This window comes from Chiloscyllium plagiosum, unplaced genomic scaffold, assembly GCF_037043375.1.
Source record: "Chiloscyllium plagiosum isolate Xiang-an unplaced genomic scaffold, Cpla_swu_hap1 HiC_scaffold_39, whole genome shotgun sequence".
In the NCBI taxonomy this organism is placed as follows: domain Eukaryota; kingdom Metazoa; phylum Chordata; class Chondrichthyes; order Orectolobiformes; family Hemiscylliidae; genus Chiloscyllium; species Chiloscyllium plagiosum.
In genome coordinates, this window is record NW_028270177.1 from 10,345,203 (window position 1) to 10,371,559 (window position 26,357).

Genomic DNA, 26,357 nt, shown 5'->3' on the forward strand with positions numbered 1-26,357 from the left:
AATGTTGTGGTAAGTGCAATCACCCACCCATTGCCAGTCGGCTTGACTGAGCTGAAATATAGCTAGGATATTTAAAACCCCATTCGTGATAACTTTGGAGAACTGCATCTAGGCATAGGAAAACACGAACTGCGCCGTATTCAAAGAGCCAAACATGAAAAAGATAAAGGCAAACACCTCTTACTTGAAGTGAAAAGAAAATTCCTTTCATTTAGTACAACTGAACTCCACCACACCTTTAAGCCAACAAGGAATGAGTCAGCATTAGTTTGCTCACCACAACAGTAGTTGCAGTAATAAGCCACATCATACAAACTGGCTGAGCAGCTAGTTAATTCCTAGCTAATTCCAACCCACAGGTTGCCCAGCCTCATAAAAAAGTATCTCGACTGCAAATATACGTCTCATGTTGGATTAACTATACCAACTCTTCTTTCGTGTGCTGGAAGTTGCAGGTGCAACAGTATTTCCACATTCCCCCATCCCCAAGGCTTTGTAAAAATCAGAGAAACCAGATAAAAAGGAAATAACTTTATCACAGGATTTAACAGCAAGGGCCTATACTTATATAATCACGTCTCTTTCATGCAGCATATAACAACTGCAAAAAGCAAAACTCCAGAAACGACAAGATATCTTCTAAACAAGCTATTCAGAGATGTAGTTACACACCTCGGCAGCAGATGGGACTTGAACTTGCACCTCCTGGCTCAGAGGTGGGGCCATTACCATTGCACCACAACAGCCCTATCCCAGAAACAGCAAGATATTTTCTGACCAACCTATTTAGAGACATTGTTACACAGCTCTGGAGCCAGTGACTTGATCCAGGGAACGATTAGCCCAGCAGCAGGAATTCTACCACTGCACTACACAAGTCTATCCCGGAAACAGCAAGTATTATTTTAAACTAATTTTATCATAGTTTTCTAATCAACTCATTCAGAGATATTATTACATGCTTCTGGAGGCAGGTAGGACTTGAACCCAAGCCCCTCAGTCCTGGGGTAGGGACATGACCACGAAACCAGAAAAGGGGCCCCTCCCAGAAACAGCAATAATTAACTAGTTAAGCTGTTTCATATGGCGTTGTCAGAGGGTGGATTATTGGCCAGGACATTCCATGCTGTTAAGATTAACCGTAGTTTTTATATGCCAAACTCAACCACTAAGACAGGCAAACAAAGGTTGAAAAATGACACATACTGAAGACAACATCTCTGACGATGCAGTTCTTGTTTCGTACTGCATTGGAAGGTCACCCTAAATTATCTGCACAGAATGGGACATGAACTCAATCCACCAACGGTGGCTGCAGCCTAGTGATCCAAACTCCGTCTTGATATGTTAGTGTTGTCATCAAGGCATTGGTATCATCCTGAAGTAGGACAAATTGTGGACTGGCTCAAATGATAATACGCTGCTCTGGAAGTCCAAAGATTGGAAATTCAAGTCCCATTCTTGAACTTCAGAACAAACTGAGCTAATAGCCAATTAAGAACCAACAAAGTGGAGGAATGACCTGGAAATTTTTGAATCTGGTCCTGCACAGGTTCAGCTGACCTCTCCCCATAGTCTGTATTAAGGTAGAAATATTGGATGTTAACACAAGGAGACAGGATTGACAGGATAATGTGACATGTGCACATGCCCCACACTCCCTCTGCACCCCCAACCCCATGCATCCACATGATAATCCTGCTGGAAGTGGGTTCCAAAATGTCACAGCCTCAGCTGTAATTGAACGACTGATTATCCACTAGCAGGAAAATGTCTACTTCATAAAAGCTCCTCTACCTTGTGAACCCTCTCCACCACCAGCTACCAAAGCACCTAGTTATCATTGGAGTGTATTGCTCCCATTCGGCAGATGTCCAAGGAATGTCTGTGCATCTGATCCCTTTACGCAAATGACAAAGTTTTTGAAGGGAGTCAGCTCAGAGTGCGAAAGATAGCTTCTTGCACATCTGTCATGTTGCGACATATCTGATGGTGAAGCCAAGAGCTGGCAACTTCACAGCCTGTGCGCTTTTCCATCATAAAATTTATTGTCACAGAGGGTCTGGATCAACAAGAGAAGGTTTGTCTGTGTAGCTCGAGTATAAAGTGAGCTACAGTGGGAGAGATATTAAAAGAAAAACATCACAAAGACTCAATTCAAATCAAGAGATATGCAACATACAGGAGGGAAACCACGAGCCAGAATATCCAAAAAAAAAGAGAAACTGCATATAAAGGAAATGCACAAATCAAAAAAAGAAAAGGCGCAGCAGACGAACACTTTGGGAGTAACCTTTTACAAAAACAATGAATGATTTTGTCATACCAGCATGGTCTCAACATTTCAGAGTCAATGATATATATTTTAAAAATCCAAACAAGGGCAGAATTCTGATTTTGAGAGAGATGCAACAGCACAAGATATCAACCAAGGCCATGTCTGAAAGCTTCATCAACATTTCCACTTCAATTTTGCTATGTCAACATCACAATACATTTATAGGTTCAGCCCACTAGGAGATTCTGTGGAGTTGTTTCTTCATAGAGTCAGAGAGATGTACAGCACCGAAACAGACGCTTCAGTCAAACCCATCCAGGCCGACCAGATATCCCAACCCAATCTAGTCCCACCTGCCAGCACCCGGCCCATATCCCTCCAAACCCTTCCTATTTATATACCCATCGAGATGCCTTTTAAATGTTGCAATTGTACCAGCCTCCACCACTTCTGCTGGCAGCTCAATCCATACATGTATCACCCTCTGCATGAAAAGGTTGCCCCTTAAGTCTCTTTTATATCTTTCCCCTCTTACCCTAAACCTATGCCGTCCAATTCTGGACTCCCCCACCCCAGGGAAAACACCTTTTCTATTTATCCTACCCATGCTCCATATGATTTTATAAATCTCTATAAAGGTCACCCCTCTGCCTCCGAAGCTCCAGGGAAAACAGCCCCAGCCTATTCAGCCTCTCCCTATAGCTCAAATCCTCCAATCCTGGCAACATCCTTGTAAATCTTTTCTGAACCCTTTCACGTTTCACAACATCTTTCCGATAGGAAGGAGACTGACCGGAAATGCATGCAAGATTCCAAAAGTAGACTAACCAACATCCTGTACAGCTGCAACATGACCCCCCAGCTCCTATATTCAATACTTTGACCAATAAAGGAAAACACACCATAAGTCTTCTTCCCTACCCTATCCACCTGCGACTCTACTCTCAAGGAGCTATGAACCTGTACTACAAGGTCTCCTTGTTCAGCAACACTCCCTAGGACCTTAACATTAAGATGTATGAGTCCTGCTAAGATTTGCTTTCCCAAAATGCAGCACCTTGTATTTATCTAACTTAAACTCCATCTGCCACTCTCAGCCCATTGGTCCATCTGATCAAGATCCCGTTGTAATCTTCTTCACTGTCCACTCCACTTCCAATTTTGGTGTCATCTGCAAACTTACTAACTATGCCTCTTATGCTCGCATCCAAATCATTTATATAAATGATGAAGAGTAGTGGACCCAGCACCAATCCTTTGGCACTCCACTGGTCACAGGCCTCCAGTCTGAAAAGCAACCCTCCACTATCACCCTCTGTCTTCTACCTTTGAGCCAGTTCTATATCCAAATGGCTAGTTCTCCCCGTGTTCCATGAGACCTAACAACCTTGCTAGCCAGTCTCCTATGGGGAACTTTGTTGAACGTCTTACCGAAGTCCATATAGATCACGTCTACCACTCTGCCCTCATCAATCCTCTTTGTTACTTCTTCAAAATACTCAATCAAGTTTGTGAGACATGATTTCCCACACACAAAGTCATGTTAACTATTCCTAACCTGTCCTTGTGTTTCTAAATGCATGTTCATCCTGTCCCTCAGGATTCCCTCCAACAACTTGTCCACTACCAATATCAGGCTCACTGGTCAATCATTCCCTGGCTTGTTCTTAGCACCTTTCTTATCCCCAACTCATATCATCTTATATAGACATTCCTTAAAGGAATTATTCAGCCAACCATGGAAAATACAGGGTGTAATTTGCACATAAACACTGAAATTAACACAGCAGAGGAAAAACAGGAGAGGAAACCACACTCGAGCCAATAAACGTTATGTCATACTCTTAATGCATCCTATAACAGACCTGTAACAAATAGTATTTCACCTTACTTTTAAACAGTTTGAAAATCCCCCAAAGATACATGACAACTTTATGAACATATATACAAACACGTTCATCAATTGCAGTTGTTGACCATTCACCCCCTCTAGCCTGCTATGAAAATAAGGTAATGACTGAACTTAATTGCAACCTCAACAAAATAATTTTGCCTACTTGCCTCGATACCACCAAGAGAGTCAGTAGTTAAAGAATATATCTTTGCATTAAAAGTATTCACTGACCCCACCTCCACCACACACTGGAGAAGGAAGTGCCAAATATTCATGACTGGCAGAGAAAACATTTCTTGTCTTAGTCTTAAATGAGACAGCCCTCACTTTTCAATGTGCCCTTGGTTGTACTAAATTGGAGCAAGTTGTACTTGTCCATTTGAACTGTGGAAAAAGCTCTGGTGAAAAGCTAATGAAAAACCTAGTACAGCAACTAGGTGAAAATGGAACAGCCCAGTGTACTTTACTGTAACTGCAGTGGTTACATTGGCCCTCATGGATGGAAATACTGCAACACAAACATTTAAGTGGAAATAAACTTCAGAAATGAAATGCAGATCACCATTTTTCCACAATTTCATTTTTGTTTTCATTTCTCTGGTTATGTAGTTTCAAACTTGTCACTTGCAATATTTTTAATCGCTCAGATTTTATGCCAAATGACAAAACACATTTCATAAAAATGAATTACAAAAGCATTTAAAAATAGCAAGATTTGATAGAAGTATTAAAAGAATATATTGCCAATATCTGTATCCATAATAGCTATCATTGTACTTATACACAAACACAGGCCTGAGAACCTCCAATGAACAGTTATTATGCAGATAATATGATATCATCTCTGTGGACACCTGTCATCAATGTTAACTTACTTATAATTCTATGTAGGGATACCATCTGCATCCTGTGATTAGCTTCCCAATGTATAAATCACTCCCAAGCATCAGTGTTTCACACATAAATAAAACTTGCCATGGTCTCACTAGAATAATGAGCTTTCTTAGTCATAATTTTACCTCCGTCCCTCAAAAGAAAACATTCTACTTTAAAGATCCATTCTGAGCTCAGCAAGCTAAGAGAGGCAGTACAGACAGTGTGCAGGCATCAGAGGGAGTGGATTATTGACAGGCTTTCATTGTTAGGCGAGGCCAGATGACAGGAGAGTATGGGAAAAAAAAAGACTATGTGGGATGTTACTATTGGAAATCCATTTCAGGCATTCATTGTCAACATTGAAGCTCCCCCACCCCCCCAACCCTAGTCAGGTACGATACCAAAGAGATGCAGATTAAAGGTTAATACAGAGGGCTTTGATGTGCCCTTGCAGCGTTATACTTGTTCACAGAATGTGGATGTCGCTGGCTAGACCAGCATTTATTTCTTCATGCCTAATTATCCAGAGGGCAGCAAAAGTCAACCAGATTGCTGCAGGTTTAGAGTCACATGTAGGCCAGACCAAGTGAAGATGGCAGATGTCGTTTTCCCCCTCAAGAGCATCAGTGACCCAGATGAGATCTCCACAACAATTACCGTTAGGCTAGCTTTTTATTGAATTCAAATTTCACCAGCTATCATGATGGGATTCAACCCATTTCATAGAACATTAGGCTGAGGTTGAACTGCCACAGTGGCATTATCACCATCTACATCTTATGACACATACCTGGGCCAGAAAGTCAGGGTTCAAATATATATCAGAGCATGTCTAAGCAGGTTGATTAAAAATAGTTAAAGGCTATTCTGCTTTCTTCGATCAGTCCTAATATCAGAAGTCACATGACACCTGGTTATGGTCCAACAAGGTTTACTTGAAATCACAAGCTTTCACCTGATGAAGGAACAACACTCTGAAAGCTTGTGATTTCAAGTATACCTGTTGGACTTCAACCTTGTGTTGTGAGACTTCTGACCTTGTCCACCCCAGTCTAACACCAGTCCTAATATCTCAAGAGCCTTTTTGACATTTTCTCTTTCCCCAAAACAGAGAACATCCTGCTCCTCAAAATAATTTCCAACTTAGTGCTGAATTAGAGGCAATTTTTTTATTATTGCTCAGACTCAGTTCACACAGCATTATCCACAGGATATAATTAACTTTGTGATTTTTCTTTAAAATTATGCTTTGAAGGGTGCAGATCAAAGAACACAGATATGCACAACATCCACCTTATCACATTGCACCCAACAACATAGTCAGCCTCTAAGAAAAAGAATCATGTTATAAATGATGTTCTTAGCAGGGCACGTTACCCTAAAACAATCATGTGAGATTCACAAAACATGATGAAAGTTAGAGAACAATGCTTCACTTTGAAGTAAATTTGGCATGAAGCCTCAAATTTAAGATTATCAACATTCTATTTAAATCCTTCTTTGACCCAGTCCTGTTTATCTCTAACACTTTCAAGCTGAAATCTCCTCCCTGCACCTTCCACTGATTCTACACCCTTTCCCCCACCATTCCCCCTCCTGCCCTCTGCCTCCAGAATTTGGTATATCATGGTCCCTCTTGTCAACCCACAATTCTTGAGTCTCGCCCTTTTGCAAGTCCTTACTCATCTCTACTGCCTTCTCCTCCTTTAAGTATATCCTCAAAACCCAAGTCTGACCAAGCATTTGGTCTTTCCTGTGTGATCTTTCCCTCTTTGACTCGTTCCTTTCACCCTCTCATGTCTCTGCAATGTAAGGCATCATGGAAATATGTTACAGCCAGTTATGGTTACATTTTTGGCACATTAAATCAGAACACAACGTGACACAAGAGCAATCATCTTCCTCCCTTCAAAAGATTCAAATATTTCTTTCCCTTTAAAAAAAACTTTGTAGGTTGTGGGGACCTGGTCATAACTGCTTGGCTAATACATTCCAGTGGAAAGGGACAGAGAACTTTTTACATCAACACAAGAGGGCCTCTGACCGTACACGTCTGCACTCCTCTTTTGTCTGAATTTAAGTCAACTTTCTTCTCAATCTTTGCAAATACATCCCAGTGACCCCCTCCATGAAACAAGTTCCTCAAGCTTATTTAAAGAAACTGAATGTGACACACACAAACTAGATCAGAAGTGATTCAATCTGAAAGTCAACCTGAATAAGACAATCAAAAGTTTTCCAGCTGTTGCCCCATCCCAAACAAAAAAATGTTTTGTTGGGTAGAAAGGGGAAAAGAGACAAGGCAGAAGGTAATTACAGCCACTACTGAGAGGCTCGAGTTAGACTGCTGACTGTGCCTCAATGTCATTCACACCACATCTGAGCCTTAGCATGGATACTCAGAGCTCAATATTCTCCCTCAAGGCAGTTGATTTTTTTTTGCTTTAGAACAGTAGATCTCCAGCCTTGATTTACAAAAGATCCTGAATGGTTTTTATTTTTCATGACAAAAAAATGACTAGTGCATGACTAAAACACAGCAGCTTGGAATGATACTGCAGTCTGATGAGAACAAAACGAGTCAGACCTCCTTGAGAAATGGAGGGACTATTCCAAAACCAACTCCTGAAGAAAACTGTTAATGAATGACCAAACCCATCTTCACAGCTACAGAACTACACCAGCTTCATAAGCATGCACCCAATATCCCTGACTTTCCTTGTTAAATATATCCACACACACAAAAGGTGATCAGGGAGAATCCTATGGTTATTTTAATACACGGAATTCCATTTTGACCTTCATTCCTCCAACCTCCCAAAAAAAAGGAATACAAAGACGTATCTATATCTGCACACACAAAAGAGCTCCTGCTCCCTCTAATCCATTAAGGTGTTCAAATAAATCAATTTGTTCATAGACGGGATTTCAATGTTTTTAACCAACCTAACAGCTTCGGTCACTAGCCACAAAAGTTATTGAAAGAGTCATTTTTATGTCCGCTTGTTATTTTTTAATAAAATAATCCGCAGTTTTGTCAACAGTAGAGTCGTTTAGCCAACTTCAAAAAGGGGGACTGGTTAAAATTAAACCAGTTGTAAACCGGCAGTCTGAGTCACTGCTTCGAACATGGAACTAATTGACCGGGAGTGATTTAAATACCGAATGTTGGGGCTCTTTCTAAGATCTAACCTCTATCCCTGCAAGCCCTCAAGCAGTTGAAATTTTAGGTCAACCAGCTTAACTACGACGTTAACATCTCTATATATAAACACAAAAGGTGAGTAACGCTCTGACAGATCCGGTACAGAATGCCCACAAACAGGATCAGAAATCGGCATCTCGTCAGTGCTCGAGTTTAGTGTACAAATCCAACAGAGAGAAAAAAAATTATAAATATATACCTGATACTAGCGTGACCCAGAGAAACTCACCCGCAATAGAGCAAAAATGTATATTTTACTAAGATTGCATATAAATACACAACTACCACAGACTTAACACTCCTCAAATAAAATGCTTTTGAAATCTACTGGAGACAGTTGCATTTAAAAGACCGCGATGTTACTTTCTCGTTCAAAACATTTTTCTTTTAAAAAACAAACATTGCGTTGAAATTAACTTTTCTTTAAAAGGACGCTTGCAAGACAAGTGAAAATAAACTTTGGGGGAAAAAGTTAAAAGTAACTACTGAAAGAGAGTTTACTAATTTTGTAAACTGCGAAAGAATTTGGGGGGGGGGGAATAAACCTTTAATAAAATAAAACACTGATTGAGATTTTGACGGCGAGGGAACTGCAAGTCTGAATCCTTGTTACAATGTATCCCTCAATCCCACAACAAACACACACAATCTCTCTGCAGGTAACAATGCGGTTGCAAAACTAGAACAAAGCCCACAGCAACAACGAGGGATATTAGGTTACATGATGGCAAATGCACTCACTTTACGCACTGATTTGCCTCACTCGAAAATCAAAAACCTTGTGAAACAAAGTTGTTTATGAAGTCTTACCTTAACCAGGCCTCGTTTATTTAATGAGAACAGCTTTTGTTTAACTCTGCTCCCTCAGTCCCTCCGTCATGTTCTCCCCCCTTCTCAAGGATGTCACCAACTTTTGCAGTGTTATCAAAAATGCTGCTCTTTTTTTTCTTTCCCCCCTTGGACCTATATTTTTTATTGAGTTGATCTGGGTTGGGGGGTAAGTCTGCCAAGGTGGGGGGGGGGGGGGTGGTGGTGGGTCTATGGCCTGACTTAGCCCAGCTCCTGCCCTCTCTCTACCCCCACTTGTTGCTCCAGTGACTCGACACTTTCCCCCTAAATTTGGAGTGAAGCCATTGAGCCTGCGCGCTCCCTTGACCGCCCATCCTCAACCTCATTGGATGGGCCCAGACCAAGATTCCCCCCTTCCATTCGTTCGCTTGCACGTCAATCATAATGTGTGGCCCGGCTATAGGCGGAACTGCCAGAAGGCCTTGTTAAATTCTATGGATCCCAGATTCTTGTCCACATTTTCCACAAACTGGAAGGCAGATTTTACAAATCTAAATATCATTAGTTAATAAAAGTAGCATATATTCAGATTTATTATGTGTAATGTAATTAGACGAGAAACATAAGCACATAGCCATACAAATGTTAACTGGAGATTTCACTTTTGATTTAACATGATTCTGCATTAATTTGACTTATGTAAAAATACAACTGCATCAAACTTGGAAATTATGTGGAGCTGCCGGTGTTGGACTGGGGTGGACAAAGTTAAAAATCACCCAACACCAGTTTATATTCCAACAGGTTTATTTGGAAGTACAAGCTTTCAGAGTGCTGTTCCTTCATCAGGTAGCTGATGGAGTAGGATTCTGTGCCCCTCATTTCTGATTAAGGGCTTTTGCCCGAAACGTCGATTTTCCTGCTCCTCGACTGCTGCCTGATCTGCAGTGCTTTTCCAGCACCACTCTAATCTTGACTCCGCAAAGTAGGAATCTGTGTCCTATGATTCTACTCCACTAGCAACCAATGAAGGAGCATAACTCCAAAGGCTTGTACTTCCAAATAAACCTGTTGGACTATAAACTGGCATGGTGTGATTTTAAACTTGGAAAAATATAAAACATCCATCTCTCCCTCTTTTCCACCACTCCTACCGCTCTATCTAGCTTTTGATGAGCCATTCTTTTTGCCAAACAAAACATTGAGAAGACTCACCCAATGCCTTCAGCTCAGCCACTATATCTATTGCCTTCACATTAATCCTGTTCCTCTGCTTCCTGCCTGCCTCAGGCTAAACCCAAGTTGTTGCAACATCAGTGCTCTGTTTGGCTTGAATTGAACTTCCAAATTCATTTTCTCTGTTTCACAAAGTCGGCTGGCTTCCATCATCACAATATCACCGGCCTTTTCTCTTGCATTTGGCGCATTTGCTGCTAAAATCTATATGTACACACTTCACCAGATTTAACCATGGCTAGCCTCCCAACCTTCACCTTCTATAAACTTCAGCTCATCCTAAGTTCTGAATACAGCTTCCTTCTTGCATAAAGTCCTTGTCATCTGTCTTAACTTTAACTTTTCCCAAGTCTAGTGATGCGTGAGGCAAACATAGCATGAGCTTATGTCTGTTTCCTGGAGCAGGGTGCTAACTGTTCCCAGAGATATAGCATATGCTCTGAGGGGCGTCACATTGCAACAAGCAAATCAGACCAGGAGACTGTTTCCACTCTTACTGCTAGCCATTGGTATTTTGAAAGGATTTTCAGGTCAATAATTGACCTATATTGTCATATTACAAACACACCTTCCATAGCTAACTTGTCCTGAAGTGAGATCTGACCCTTGAATCTCTAGCACAGGAATAGGAATGCTACCATTATCACAAGCTTTACATGTTCATCCACCATTCCTTCCCTTATTTACCCAGGTTGACTCCCATTCCTCAAGCACCTTATGTCCTTGGATTTTCATTGTTACGCTTACTTGCACAGCCTTGAGTTCTCCATCTGCTTAGCTTTCTCCAGTGCTCTAACAAGCTTTGCCCATCTCCAAAGAAATGTCCATTTCTCCATTGGCTTCCCTCTGATAGCTATACTTTCAGTCATTGAGGTTTCACACTCTGGAGTTCTCTTCCTAAAATGTCTCATTCTCCACTGCTCCTCCTGCTCTATGTCTATTCTTAAACCTACTCCTTGATCAAACATTTGGTAGTCCTTTTCAACATCTCTTTCTTTGGCTCAAAATATACTTCTTCCCCACATGTCCATGAAATTTCTTGCGGTACCTTTCAAGATTAAAAGCACCATATAAAATGATTGTTGTAAAAGCAAGTTAGAAAAGCAAGTGTTAGCTTGGATCAGCTATTAACATGCAATTTCAGAGTCAGAAGATATAAACTCAAGTCTCATAGTGAACATAAGTGCGTAATCCAGGATGGCATTTCTTGCAGTGCAATTGCTCAACTGAGTCTTTAAATTGAGGCCCATGCGCCTGTGCAGATAAATATAAAATATGTGGTTATTTATTTATTTCCACTTGATTTCTTTTACCGAAGACACACTCACTAGCGGATCCAATACTTAAGGTAGGTAACAAAAGAACCAGAAGCAAAGTGTAGAAAAGAAAACTTCCGTTAGGATCTGGAATGCACAGCCTGAGTATGTGGCAGAGGCAGATGCTAAAATGAATTTCAAAAGGGATTTGGATAATTACTCGAAGAGAAGAAATTTGCAGAGCTATGGGCAAATATTGACAGAATGGAATTAGCTGAATACTGTTCTCTTACAGAGAGTGAGATAAGCATTATGGGCTGAATGGACTCTTTAATTCGCTGCTGTGACCATTCTATTGTGCTATATTGTTGATTGAAACATGCTACACTCAGAACACTGTTTGTGTTATCTTCAAGGCTAAGGCAGTTTTGAAACCAAATAATGGCCGAGTGGGAAATAGGCTGGACAGAGGCCATTCTTACTAACTGATTTGATTGAAAATCTATTCATCTTAGCTCTATACTAATTCTAAACATGATTTGCATTCCTTATTTGGGCATCATCATTCTGTGATACTGTCATGGCTGAAGCTGGACAACAATACCAATATTTGGGGTTGATTTACACCCTCAGTCCCTGTTTCACTGAGGCAAAGGCCAAGTTCAGTCAGCTGACCTAACTAAAATCAGCCACTTCAGCACAGACTGGGATGGAACAGTACGCTGAAATCTCAATCCAAATATAAACACAGTGCAGAGTTATGTTGCTGTAAATGGGAGCAAGTTTGATTTTGGTTCTTTACCAATGTGACTCATTTCTGATCATCCTTCGCCTCAGCCCTGCTATTTCATAAATAACATGTTGTTTCCAAAGAGCTGAAGAAAACTTGAACCAGGTCATTCTTGACTTCTCTGGTGCATCTCCTAGTGGCTGATCATGTAATGACATTGTTTTAAGTGCTGGTCTTCAACCTGTGCGGAAAATACATAGAAACTGGGAGAAAAAAATTGAAACTAAGTTGGCTGAAAACGTTTACAAAATAGAAATGCACTTAATTTCATTGACAGAAGCTAACACTGATGCTGTAATTCATTTTTGAGATTTCAAGGGCCTCAGATGGAGGTAAGGTTGAAAAGTGGAGATGCGAATGGGGGATGTGGAATCCATAGAGATTAAACATGAGAGGCACAGTCCATGACACTGTGGATTGAAAAATGTTTTTGGAATGATTGTATTTGATAGCACTGATCTTTTTAAAAAGGCATGCCTTCTCGTAATCTTAAGGAATAGATTACTGTAGGAGAGGAGGTCAAAGCTAAGATGCATGATGATAATAGATAAAAGAATAAGAGTTTTCAAAATGTCAAATTTGTAAAATCACCTGAAGAAGTTAACAAAGCCAACACAATGTTTTTTATTTATCATTCATGGGATGTGGGCTTCATTTGCCCATTCCCATTTGCCCTTGACAAGGTGTGGTGAACTGCCCTTCTTGAATCACTGCGGTTGACGTGCTATGGTTAGACCCACAATACCCTTACAGGGGGATATCCAGAATTTTCGACCCAGAGACAGTGAAGGGACAGTGACATATTTCCAAGTCAGGATGGTGAGTGGCTTGGAGTGGGAACTTGTAGCTGGTGGTGTTCCCATGGATCTGCATCCCTTGTCCTTCTAGATGGAAGTGGTCATGGTTTTGAAAGGTGCGGCCTAAGGAGCTTTGGTGAATTTTTACAGTGTATCTTGTACATAGTACACACCGTTGCTACTGAGTGTCGATGGTGGAGGGAATGTATGTTTGTGGTTGGGGTGCCAAACAATTGGGCTGCTTTGTCTTGGATGGTGTCAAGCTTCTTGAGTGTTGTTGGAGTTGCACCCATCCAGTCGTGTATATTTTATCATAATCTTGACTTGTGCCTTGAAGATAATAGACAAGCTTTGGGGAGTCAGGAGGTGAGTTACACATCCTTTAGCCCTAGCCTGTGACCTGTTCTTGTAGCCATTGCGTTTATGTGGCTAGTCCAGTTGAGTTTCTGGTCAATGGTAACACCCAGGTTATTGATAGTGGAAAATTGTTCAAATTCAGCAATTCTAAAGGAGAAAACTGATTCTAGATACCACTTTATTAACTTGTATATTTTTAAATTGGGAACATTTAGTGAAGAATCAGCATTTTAAGAACATTCTTTCGTGAAATTAAAGTCTCACTGGCAAGGCCAGCATTTTTTGCCTATCCTTAATTCCCTTTCAACTCAATGACTTCCTAAGCTATTTCAGAGTCACCGTGTTTCTAGAAGTCTGGAGACCCATGTAGGTCATTGAATGCAAGTCCACCAGAACTTCCATGTTTCCATTGGCAAAGCAAGGTGCCAATTTCCTTTCTGCCTGATATATCTGGGGAAATTGACAGGAACTGTGCAGAGCAGCTGTGGATTGACTGGGTGCACGGTTAGGCTTTAAAGATGGTTCTGCTGCCAGGAAACCCAGGACATCCCAGCAGTGGCCTCAACCTTCAACAAACAGAGTGCTATAGGGGCTTGGTGCTTCGGGAATGAAGTGTGTTTGGGAAGACAGCATGAGAAAACTTGCATGATCATAGAGAGAAACCTTCCATGAAAATTCCTAAAATGGACAATTAGCCAAATTTAGCCAGATAAAATTAAGATCATCACTTGTCTTTTATCCAATTGGTCCCCTCCAACATCCTGAACTCTAGATCCTGTTACATTGCCAATCTGCTTCTAATGGCTACATGTAACTGAGATTCCTTCATGTGCAATTCTAGACTCTGAGCAACAACCAGCTTTCAAATCAATCACACTGCAGCTTGATGCTGTCCTCACCTGACATCTCCACTTCTGCGCTGGAGGGATATCCTGTGTGGCAAGTGTTGTGTTTAAAATTATATTGTACAATTGAACCCACAGTCAACTGATGGGGTAGAATCATGGCAGCAATGCTTCATACTCTCCTGGCAGGTGCTGTATATATATAAAGGAAAACACTTGCATTCATATGGTACCTATCGCAACTTTTGGGCATCTCACAGTACAGTCCAACAATTTAAACACTACTGAAATGCAGTTGCTATTGCTGTGCAGGGAACTGCAGCTAATTTGCACGTAGGAAACTCCCATAAATAAGTAAATGGCCAGATAACTTTTTTTTTTCTGATGTTTGCTGAGGGCGGGCTACATATTTCTCAGAATATCAGACTAAACTCATCAAAAGGCAATGAAATAGTGCCATGCCATCTTTCACATCCAACTGCAATGCCAGCTGTGGCCTTTGTTTAATGCTTCATCTAATGGACAGTGCAGCACTCCCTCAGTACAGGAATGTTGGTTTATATTTCATGATCTGGCCTCTGGGCTGGAGTGAATCTACTACCTTTTGATATACAGCTACTACTAATTGAACCACAGATGGCATTGTAAAATCATAGGGAAGGTGACAGCCTATTGGTATTATCGCTGGACTGTTAATTCAGCAACCCAAGGAATGCTCTGGGGACTCAGATTCAAATCCTGTCATGGCAGACGGTAAGATTTGAATCTAATACAACCTGTAACTAAGAATCTAATGATGACCATGAATGCATCTGATTCACTGATGTCCTTTAGGGAAGGAAACTGCCATCCTTACCTGGTCTGGCCTACATGTGACTCCAGACCCATAACAATGTAGTTGACTCTGACAATGTGGGCAATTAGGGATGGGGCAATAAATGCTGGCCTCGCCAGCCATGTCCATGTGCCATGAATGAATTTTTAAAAAAACAACTTCAGGCAGTCACCTCTGTGAATGTCTTCTGCTGATTTTATTACTGGATAAGTCAGATGCCAGGCAGACACATGATTTGATAGATCACAACTTAATTTGTTTTGATTATAACAAACTGGTCTTTCACTAAAACACAAAGTGCAGGTTTTGCTATACTAATAAAATGAAAGTTTATTGCAAAAGAATTGAAAATAAAATAGAATAAACCAAGCCATCTACTTATAGCACAAATTCAAAGATTTTAAGATCCCAGTGAAAGTATTGTCCCATTAATCCCAAAATACTTCATCATAAATTGAGAGGCAAACAAAATAGCATTTGTATAGTACCTGTTATAGACCAGATAAAGCCCTTTCAAAATAGATAGTCTAGACCCGTGCAATTCAATTGCTTAAACTACAAATCTTGAAAGAAAGCATACTTTATTCATGCGCTACAATTAAAATACAGACAAAATAAAAATAAAAGAAATGATTAGCTTAACTGTAACTCTATCGAAATGCTTAACAAAATAACCTATGTATTAACTACTACTAATTAACTGTTCCAATATAGGAACAACTCAAACGCACCCTTGGCAAAGGCAAATTCAGTAAAATAGATTGTCTCACATACAATTCTCGCAGCAGGTAAAGAACCCCCAGCTTTTAGCTGTAACAGAGAGAGGAATAAGAGCATCCACGTCCAGCTTTCAAGACCCCAGCAATTGCTACTGAAGGCTAAAACTAAAAACAAACCTGCTTCGGCAGGAGCTTGAGCCCTCCCATTCAGGCTACTTCTATTGTTCCAACTTTTTAAAAAAACAATGCCTAATAAACTGTTTATTGGCTTTGGAGCAGACTGCTTGGCAACTCTGTCTCAACATTTCTTCATAAATAAAACCTGGATCAAATACACTCTTAAAGCCATAGTTTGACCACACCACCCCACCCCCCCATAAAAAAAATGAAACAACAATATATGAAATAAAAACCAAAAGAACTGTGAATACGATAAATCAGAAACACAAGCCGGAATTGCTGGAAAAACTAATGAATTCTGGGGAAGGGCCACTCAACCTGAAACATTAAGTCTGATTTCTCTCCACAAATGTTGCCAGATCTACTGAGCCTTTCCAGCAATTTCTATCATCAATATACAGAGATGGCTTCATTTTAAAAACCTGTCATCTTAATCTATTAGTACTCTACAATACATATACATTACACTGACTCTAAGCATGCAAACATCCACTACTACAGTCCACTTCAGTTCAATTTTTTTCCCACCACTGAACACTTCCATCTTCCTTCATCAAAGTCGCAACAACACATTGGAAGTTATGTTCTGTCATCCTGTCATGTGTATAATTTTCAAATTGAATGATTGCAATAATAAGCTCTATCAAAGCAGTCTGAATTCTTATCCTTAATCTTTTCCAAAAATCTAAAAGGATTATGATCAGTATAGACAATTGTCCCAGACACATTACTGACAATATAAATGTTAAAATGTTGCAAGCCAACACCAAGCTCAAGGTCTTTTTCACATCACAGAATATTTCTGTTGATGATTATTCAGTTTTCTGGAAAAATACCAATAGGCCTTTCAATCTTCTTGTTGTCTTCTTGCAAGAGTAAAGCACCGACAACCACATCACTTGCATCGATTGTTACCTTGAATGGCTTTGCATAATTAGATGTGGCTAATACTGGGGCAAAGGTTAACACAGCTTTCATGTTTTCAAATGCCTTCTGACATTTCTCCATCCACTGAAATTTTCTGAACTACATCAGTCTGCAGAGCAATCACTGTCCCAGGAATCGTACTACTTCCCTCTTCTGCGATGGTAGAACAAACACCTCAATAACATTTGCTTTCACATCCTGTGGGGCCAACATTTCATGTCCAATGATAAGGCCAGGGAACATGCCTTGAGCTTTTGCGAACTCACTCTTAGCCAGGTTTATCACCAAGCCCGCCTCCCAAAGGTGATTGAACAATTCCAATCGATGGTCCAAATGCTCCTGCCATGTGTGACTAAAAAGCACCAGATCGTCAAGATATACCACACAATTGGGTAATCCAGAAATAACTTTATTTGTTAGGCTTTAAAATGTAGCTGGTGCATTTTTCATACCAAATGATATGACTTGAAATTCGTACAGTCCAGTTGGCATCATGAGAGCCAAAATTTCCTTTGCTCTTTCGGATAAAGTTACCTGCCAGTATTCTCTGAGTAAGTCCAAGTTAGAAATATAAATTGCTTGTCCTATCTTTACATTACTGTCTTCCAAATGTAGTATAAGATATGAATCAAATTTCGTAATTGACTTTGCCAAATTGACTTGCATTGACTTTGCCAAATCCACATAAAATCATTGGGTACCATTAGTTTTTGGCACCATTACTATGGTTGAGTTCCATTCACTGCAACTCATTTTGGTTACATTGTCTTTGAGCACGCATTCAGTCTCTTTTTGAACCTATGCCAACTTTAGGAGGTTAGTTTATAAGAATGTTGCTGAATTGGAACAGCATTTCCTATATCTACATTATGTGTAATTAGATTAGTACTTCCCAGCTTATACCCACATATCTCCCCATGTGATTGTAATAACTCTTTTAAGTTATTTCAGTTTTCCTCTGGAAGATAATTCCATAATTTATTCCAATTTTTGAGAACTTCTTCATTGTCCAATTTAATTTGAGGAATCATCTGAACTTGATTCTTCACTCTGTGTTGTAATCAGTAACACATTCTCCTTTTGCTTTCTTTCCCTATCAAAATACCTTTTGAGCAAATGTGTGATTTCTTTCTGTTTGGTATTCTTATCAAATAACTCACCTGACTCATTTTCCTTTCAATTTGATATAGCCTACTCAACCTTGCTTTTAAAGGTTTACTGACCACTAGGAGTAACACAAATACTTTATCTCCACGATGAAAATTATGAATTTTTGATTTCTTGTCTGCTTCCTGTTTCATCACATGTTGTGCTACTTTTAAATGTTGTCTAGCCAACTTACCATTTCTATTTAATCTTTCCCTAAATTTGACACATAGTCCAGTATGTGATCTCTGAGCTCTGAATCACCAATTTCTCCCTAATTAATTTCAGAGGTCCTCTCACTCCATGCCCAAAAACTAATTCAAATACACTGAATCGAGTTGTGTCAGAAATGATTGTGGACACTGACCACAATCCGCTTACATTCTTAGAACTGAATTGAATTGAATTTATTGTCACGTGTACCGAGGCACAGTGAAAATCTTTGTACAGTTTAAAGATAAGAATATGAGACTGTTTCATTGGAGTCTTATGTTTTAATTTTAAAATCATACATGTTGCGGGTCAGAAGAATGTAATCGCAGATGTGTAATCACTGATTTAACCAATATTTGGATGAAATTTGTCTTTATTTAATGTTTTATGCATTTATACACAGGTATATGGGAAGACGTTAAGGTGAAATTATATTAAAGTTACCTGTATGTTAGGGTAACATGTTTAAAGCCATCTTTTCATTATGATGGTACATTTTCTGTTAAGGCAGAGGTGTTATGAAGATGTGGGTATACCGTTAAGAGAGTTAAAAACAGCAGAACTACTGGACCTAGCACCAAGTGTACTCAAAAATGGTAACAATGTAACAGTAGGTCGAACCACTCGTTAGTTTGTTGCTTTGGAGACAAAAACAAATTTGAATTTGGCCAGTCAGTTTATATTATACCCAAAACATATCAAACTCCAATCAAGTATGAATTGAGTATATTGACAGTCTTAAAAGATAATGACATAATCCGATACTCTGGAGTATAAGCCCATGGAAAACTGAACAGTTGAGAGGAGATCTGCCCCGTCCTAGTATGTAAGACAGTGCTTGAAAGAATATCTGTCTTAAAAGACCCATTCAGATCAGTAACCTGTGATGCAGAAATTCCTAACAAGGAGAAAAGAAGACACAGGAAGATCCAAAGACAAGAACGTACAGCTGCCTGTTCTTGAGATAAAAAATGTTGTCTTATCAGACTAGTATTATAGAAGGGAAGGTAAAAGATAGGTTAGAGAAAAAAAATTGTAAATAGTGGTTAGTTAATTATTCTCTGTTATACTTTAAGAAATAAAGTTGTTAATTTTTACTTGTACATTTTTACAAATATTAATTTTTACATCATTCTTGGCCACTCGATTTTTTATAGATTATGCATGGGATAAATCTTTTCGCTGTTGCTGATTTTAAGTTAAGCAGGAGAGTTTGCCCCGTGTCATAACACATACAAAGGCAGCCTCAACTCCTGCTTGTTTGCCAATTCCAAAAGCTTTGCCTTTCTCACTTTCTGTAAAACTCCTGAGCTGATCTTCCACGCCCCTGGAAAATCTTAGTGACTAAAAGAGCCGTTACTCACAAGGCACATCTTACCAATCGAATTCACCACCCAAAAAGAGAACACTAACACTCACAACTCAGTGCCTTTGAATCCAATAATCCTAAATCCAATCTGGATTTAAAGATTTTGAACCCCAGTTCTTTTACAGACCAGGCCAAACCCCTCAAAATATATTAAGAAATTAGTATGGATCTTAACCTTTCTTTATTTTAAAGGTAAGTGGAAGGCATTGTGTTCCAGGTCTTGAGACCCGTGAGTCAGTTGGGATGAAGGGGATGGTTGGGGATTGGACCCGGGTTCGAAAGAGTGGGAAGGTACTCAGGGATATTTGGAAGAGAACCTGGTGAAAGAGAGCTGGTGAGGAAGGATGGAAGAGGGTCAGAGAACAGGAGAGGACATCCTGGGTCCTGGACCCTCACTGAGCCCTCCCTCTACCCCACTGTGCCATGCTATGGGCCCATCCTCCACCATCTCTGCATACCCCAGTCCATGACCCCTGTCCCAAATCCTCACTCCCCATCGCTGAACCCTGATTCAAAAGTACACATTCTTCAATACACATGCACAGTGTCGTACCTACATATGACACCACACAAAAATTCTATGTGATGATGTATTGTGTTTGGAATTGTGTGCTTGCACACTCCTGAATTAGTGCCCATGCATAGCTGCCCACAGCAGTAGCTGTCAGAAAACACTGAACTTAATTATATATCCTTCACTTCTCCGGAGCACATTTCTAGATGGCATTCCTATTCCAAGAACTTCAAAGGACTGCCTCACTCAAAGTCAAAAACTGAATCTAAAAGTCTTTCTAGAGTCATACAGCATTGAAACAGGCCCTTTGGGTCACCACGTCTCTGCTGACCAACAAACACCAAGCTGCATTAATCACATTTACCTGCATTTGGTTCATAGCCAACAGTACCCTGGCAATTTAAATGGTCATCCAGATGCTTCTTAAACCTGCCTCCACACCCTTTCAGGCAGCATATTTCCACCACCCTCTGGATGAAAGATCTTTCTCAGATCTCCTTAAACCATTTCCTTCTCACCTTAAGCTTATGCCCTTTGGTCTTACACACATCTGCCAAGAGGAAAATATTGTCACAATTTACACTGTCTCTGCATCTCATAATTTTGTATACATCAATCAGATCCCTCCTCAGCCTCCTCTGCTCCAAGGAAAATCTTTGAGGTTATCCAGTCTCTCCTCAAAACCGAGACATTTCATTCCAGGCAACATCCTGGTGAATCTCCTCTCTAGTCCAATCATGCCATTTCTATAGTATGGTGACCAGAACTCTGTCAGCTGTGGGTGTTTCTCTGAAGCTTGAATAAAAACAATTTCCAGGACACTTTAACAAACTTTGAAGATCCGTTATTTCCCACACTGCAATGTAAAATTGCTGATTTTTAAACAGTTTTTAAAAGAGATCACCATGGCTGCAGTTACGCTTACAGTTAAATATTAACTTCAGGTGCAATGAAAACCCATTGGTTCCTAATTCTAAAACCAGAAACCCAAACTCACAACAAATAATGTTAAAAATTATACACATAAATCTCACAGTTTATGTCATACTTCTCATGGGGTACCTAAACATAACACACATCCACCTGCTTGCTCCCAACTCATGAAATATTCTCCTCCTTCAAACAGTTAATTCTCTTTTCTTTTAACAAATATTATAACCTCTACCTCAACATCTGTCTGTGGCAGAAAATTGCATTCTAGCTCTATACTTTTCCTTCTCAACGTCTCCTTTCATTCTTTTCATGATTGTCCTCAATTTGTGCCAACTATTTACTGTCTGTCCAATTGATGGAAAATAAATTACTTTTTGTTTAATCATAAACTTCAGAAAAGCTGAGGAGCTGTATTAGCACCGTTCTGAAAAGCCTTCGCTTTTCAGTTTTCTCTTAATAACTTTAAATTTTCTCCCTTGGTAAATGGTAATTGATCTGTGCTACAGCCTTTCCATATCCTGCTAATGTCAGTATAATATGCTAATATCAGTATAATAGACCAATGAACTGGAACGTGAGTTTTAATTCCTTCCTGGGGTGTATTTTTTTAAATGCATTCAGAAGATGCGTGTGTCACTGCCAAGGTCTCTAAATCACCATACTATAGGAATGACATGATTGGACTAGAGAGGAGATTCACCAGGATGTTGCTTGGAATGAAAAGTCTCGGTTTTGAGGAGAGGGCTGTTAAGAATCAACCACATTGCTGTGGTCTGGAGTCAAATGGAAGCCAGAGCAAGAAAGGACATCAATTTCCTTCCTTCAAAAGGCAGGAGTGAATCAGATGGATTTTTCCAACAATTGACAACAGTTTTGTGGTCATCAGCAGACTCTTAATTTCAGATTTGTTATTAAACTCAAATTCTATCATCAAATCCGGATCCCCAGAACATTACCCAGGTCTCTGGATTGATATTCTAGTGATAGTACCATCTAAGACATCGCCTCTCCTCACTGGCAAGGCCAGTATTTGTTGACCATCTCTAATTGGTCTTGATCTGAATTGGTTGCTTAGGCCATTTTGGAGGCAATACTTAGCCTAAATTGAAAGATTGCTTTCATCATAAACAATGAGTGAACAAAGGGGGCTTTTACAATCGACAGTGGTTACAAGGTCACAGATCACAAATTTCATTAAATCCAAATTTCACCATTTGGTGTGATTGAAACCCATGTCCCCAGGCTATTTGCCGTGGGGCTCTGGTTTACTGATCCAGTGACTTTACAACTATACTACCACCTTCCCAAATGCTGAAAGAGTGATCTTGAGAGTACTAGCCTCAAATATCTTGTAAATGAAGTGACTTTCATCAGTTTATTCAAGCCTGGTTTGAGAATACAACAAAGGAAAGGGAGATGAAGATATTTCTCTCTCCTAACCTATGAGTGCTGGGCCCAATTTTGGCAAGTCTCCCCATTATCCTGACTTGGATTCCCCACTTCATGTCCAAGGTCAAATGAACCATTGAGAAAATTTCACACATGCATCTGACTAGGACCAGCTGTTCCTTTCACATTAGCCATGTGAAAACAACAACCCTGTTCTGTTTTTCTGAAATTCTTTAAAGAGAAACTCTTGAAGGAAAATGTGGAGGGTAGGTGGCTAGGGTCACATGGTTAAACAATCAAAATCCACAAATAGATTCAACATGTGGCTTTAATAAACATTTTCATCCAAATCTGCATCAATAGTCACACAACAGAGCTGAATCTTAAAGCCATTATATTCCATCCACTGTTGGATTCCTGTTAATTAGGAAAGAAGTTGCCAGGTTATTTCTACAACTGCATCCAGACAACAAAACAAGGTCTAAGAAACTCATTTTCTTTTTGTTTACATTTCCAGTTTTCTCTCCCCTCTCCTGGAGGCACTCAGTCCTTTTGGTAGAATTCCACCAAACACTGACAGCCCTTGGTTACCGGTCCAAAACAGCCTTGTTTCAAGCAGCTGTTGCAACAGTGAAAGCTGGCAGGCAGTTCCTGAGTGTCAGCCATTCCTCATTTAGTAACACTCTTACCTCTGAGTCAGACGATTACAGTTTCTCAGTGACATTGCAGATAATTGAAACAGATGCCAGTGCAGCACCGAGGGAGTGCGGCGCTGTCAAACATTCTGTTTTTCATGTGAGACTTTAAACCGTGGTCACTTCTGCACTCTTGGGCAGTCCTAAAGGTTCTCATGGCATTAACTGGTAGAAGAATTCTACTCAATGTCCTGATCAACATTTGTTCCTAAATCAACATTACAATAAACAGATTATCTGGTCAGTAACACATAACTATTTTTTAGGGTTTGCTGTGCACAAATTGTCTGCCACTTGCAACAATGTTGTGGAGGCGTCGATGTTGGACTGGGGTGGACAAAGTTAAAAATCACACAACACCAGGTTATAGTCCAACAGGTTTATCTGAAAGTAATAGCTTTCAGAACACTGCCTACCTGATGTAGGTAGACAAGCAGGATGTTGGAAGAACACAGCAAGCCAGGCAGCATCAGGAGGTGAAGAAGTCAATGTTTCGGGTGTATCATTTCTTTAGGAAGGGTTACACTGAAATGTTGACTTCTCCATCTCTTGATGCTGTCTGACTTGCTGTGTTCTTCCAGCCTTCTGCTTGTCTACCTTGTGTTGCAGCATCTGCAATTTTCTTATCTCTAACCTGATGAAAGAGCAACGCTCTGAAAGCTTGTACTTTCAAATTAACCTGTTTGATTATAACTTGGTGTCGTGTGATTTTTAACTTGCAACAATGACTTTGATTCAGATTTGCCCAATAGGTGCTGAGGTGATTTGGGGCATTCTTAGGTTAAGAAAGATGTTCTCGAAATGTAAGGCTTTCTTTCATTCAATATTACAAGCACCAGCACACTAATTTTACAGGAGAATTATAAAACCAATATGACTGCCAAGCCACACGAGGAGATGATCAATCAAATAACCAAAGTCTTGTTCAAAGTTAATGGAGTTAAGGATGTTCTTCAAGGAAGAAAGCAGGGACACAAGGTCTGGGCAGAGTATGCCAGTGCTTGGGGTTAAGGTAAGTGAAGACATGACCACCAATGGTGGAGCAATTAAAATTAGTGATGTACAACAAGTCAGAATAAGATGAGTGAAGATATTTTCGAGGATTGGAGGACTAGAGTTGGAGTTAGTGAAGAGGAAAGCCACAGATGATTTTAAAGCAAAGATGATTTTTTTTGATAATCAAGACATTGCTTAACCAGGAGCCAAAGTAGGTCAGCAGGCACAGGAACGATAGTTGAATGGGAGTTGGCGCAAGTTAAGACTTGCATTTTGGACTTAGTCTATGGAGGACAGAACCTGGGAGACCAGTCTGGAATTCGTAGGCATAATGGAGTTTAAAGATAATGATGGCTTGAAGGAGGGTTTCAGCAAGTGAGGAGCTGAAACAAGGATGGAATTGGCTGATGTTACAAAGGCAGGAATAGATAAAAACGGTGTTGGCCCAATATGCAGTAGGGAACTCAAGCTCAGGATCAAATGTGACATTTTACAATTATTACAATGATCATATCAACACTGCATTTCACAGAATTTAAATCCATTGCAAGGATTTTCTTTGATCAGGTTTGCTGCAGTCACTGACAATTATACTTGATTCTCTTTAAATTAATTCTAATTGACACAAAATGAGAAATCTGGCTCTGACATGTTACACACCAGCATTTCAAAGCACAGCTTCATAGAAAGCCTACAGTGTGAAAGCAAGCCATTTGGCTCATCAAATCCACAGCAACCTTCCGAAGGGCAGCCCACCCAGACCCATGTCATCCCTGTAACCCTGCATTTCTCATGGCTAGCCCACCTCACCTGCACACCCCTGGACACTGTGGCAATTTACCATTGTCAATCCCACCTAACCTGCACATCTTTGGACTGCAGGACGAAACCAGAGCACCCAAAGGAACCCCACACAGATACGGGGGAATGTGCACACTCCACACAGACAGTCACCTAAGATTGGAATTGAACCCAGGTCCCTGGTGCTGTGAGGCAGCAGTACTAACCACTGAGACACTATGCCATTCATGTGTATCCAGTGAACAATGTCTTTTTAGCATGTGACCAGCTAAACTTGTAATGTTTGAAAAGAGTCAAATGAACATTGGTAATTGTGGCAGAGGATAATTTTCACAATAACTGGTCTATCAAGTATGGGAGTGTTGTGCCCAACTCCTGATTTCCTCACTGGTATTGTTGTAAGTATAGATTTGTGCTTAATTAGTTTTCTGATACTCTGAAGTCTTTGAAACATTGTCACCTTATGATTCAAAATACCTTCTGAACATTAGACTTTCCTTAACTATAGACTGGATTGATTGGAACTCTCCTACTTTGCAATGGCACTATTTGATAATAACTGAGACAATTCACACAAAGAATTCCAAATGCTAGGCCCAATTTGTGTTCAGTTTACTAATCATTAATCACCTAGTTAAGCTACTTATTTTTATCACCTAAGAAAATCACTCAGAATTTCTTCAGGTACCAGGGGACTGTCCAACTCTCCTCCCTCCCCTTGCTGGATTTGATGTGCATGTTACTTTAGGATCAGGCCAAGGTGAGATCTTTCATAAGCTAAGATCAGGTGTGGGCTTGTCCTGTTGGCATAATCAAGACACATGGACGATATATTGTGGGGCATTCATCTTCATGGGTGGGAAAAAACTGAAAAAGATTTGTTAAGATAATGCAAAAAATTGAGTTTATTTTCCAGCACATGTTGTGATCACAAAAAAGCTTCATTGCTGGCTGCCCACCCCGACATACTTCAGTAGTGCACATGTCACTTTAGCTCAGTGGGAGGGAGCTAACAAATGGCTTCAGCTTTTGCTGTTCAGTCAAGGTTAGAGGGAGCTCAGGATGGTGTGGCATGCTATAAGTGTGTTACTGATGAGAGAGAGTGTTAAGATCCAAGCAGGAAGAGGGAAATGCCAGAGTCGCCATTGAAACGTTCCTGGAGCTGAAACAGCAAATATTCCATCAGTTATTTCGAATTAACACTGCATAAAGTGTTAAACATCTGCTTTTGATTTGTTCTTAGTAGACTCACACTACTGATAATATGTGAAATAATTTTTCAGAGGCCGGCATCCTGTCACCAATCACCCTTTATTT

The 26,357-nt window shown here is 40.1% G+C and overlaps 1 protein-coding gene across 2 annotated transcripts in view; it reads right to left on the minus strand.

Annotated features, from left to right (window-relative positions):
• Positions 1-9,286, minus strand: part of LOC122540917 (A-kinase anchor protein 13-like) — a 417,382-nt gene extending 408,096 nt beyond the window's left edge. For both annotated transcript variants that reach the window (XM_043677213.2, XM_043677212.2), the window contains exon 1: positions 9,064-9,286. The gene's annotated coding sequence lies outside the window, so the exon portion shown is untranslated. The remainder of the gene's footprint in view (positions 1-9,063) is intronic.
• Between the last annotated feature and the right edge of the window lie 17,071 nt (positions 9,287-26,357).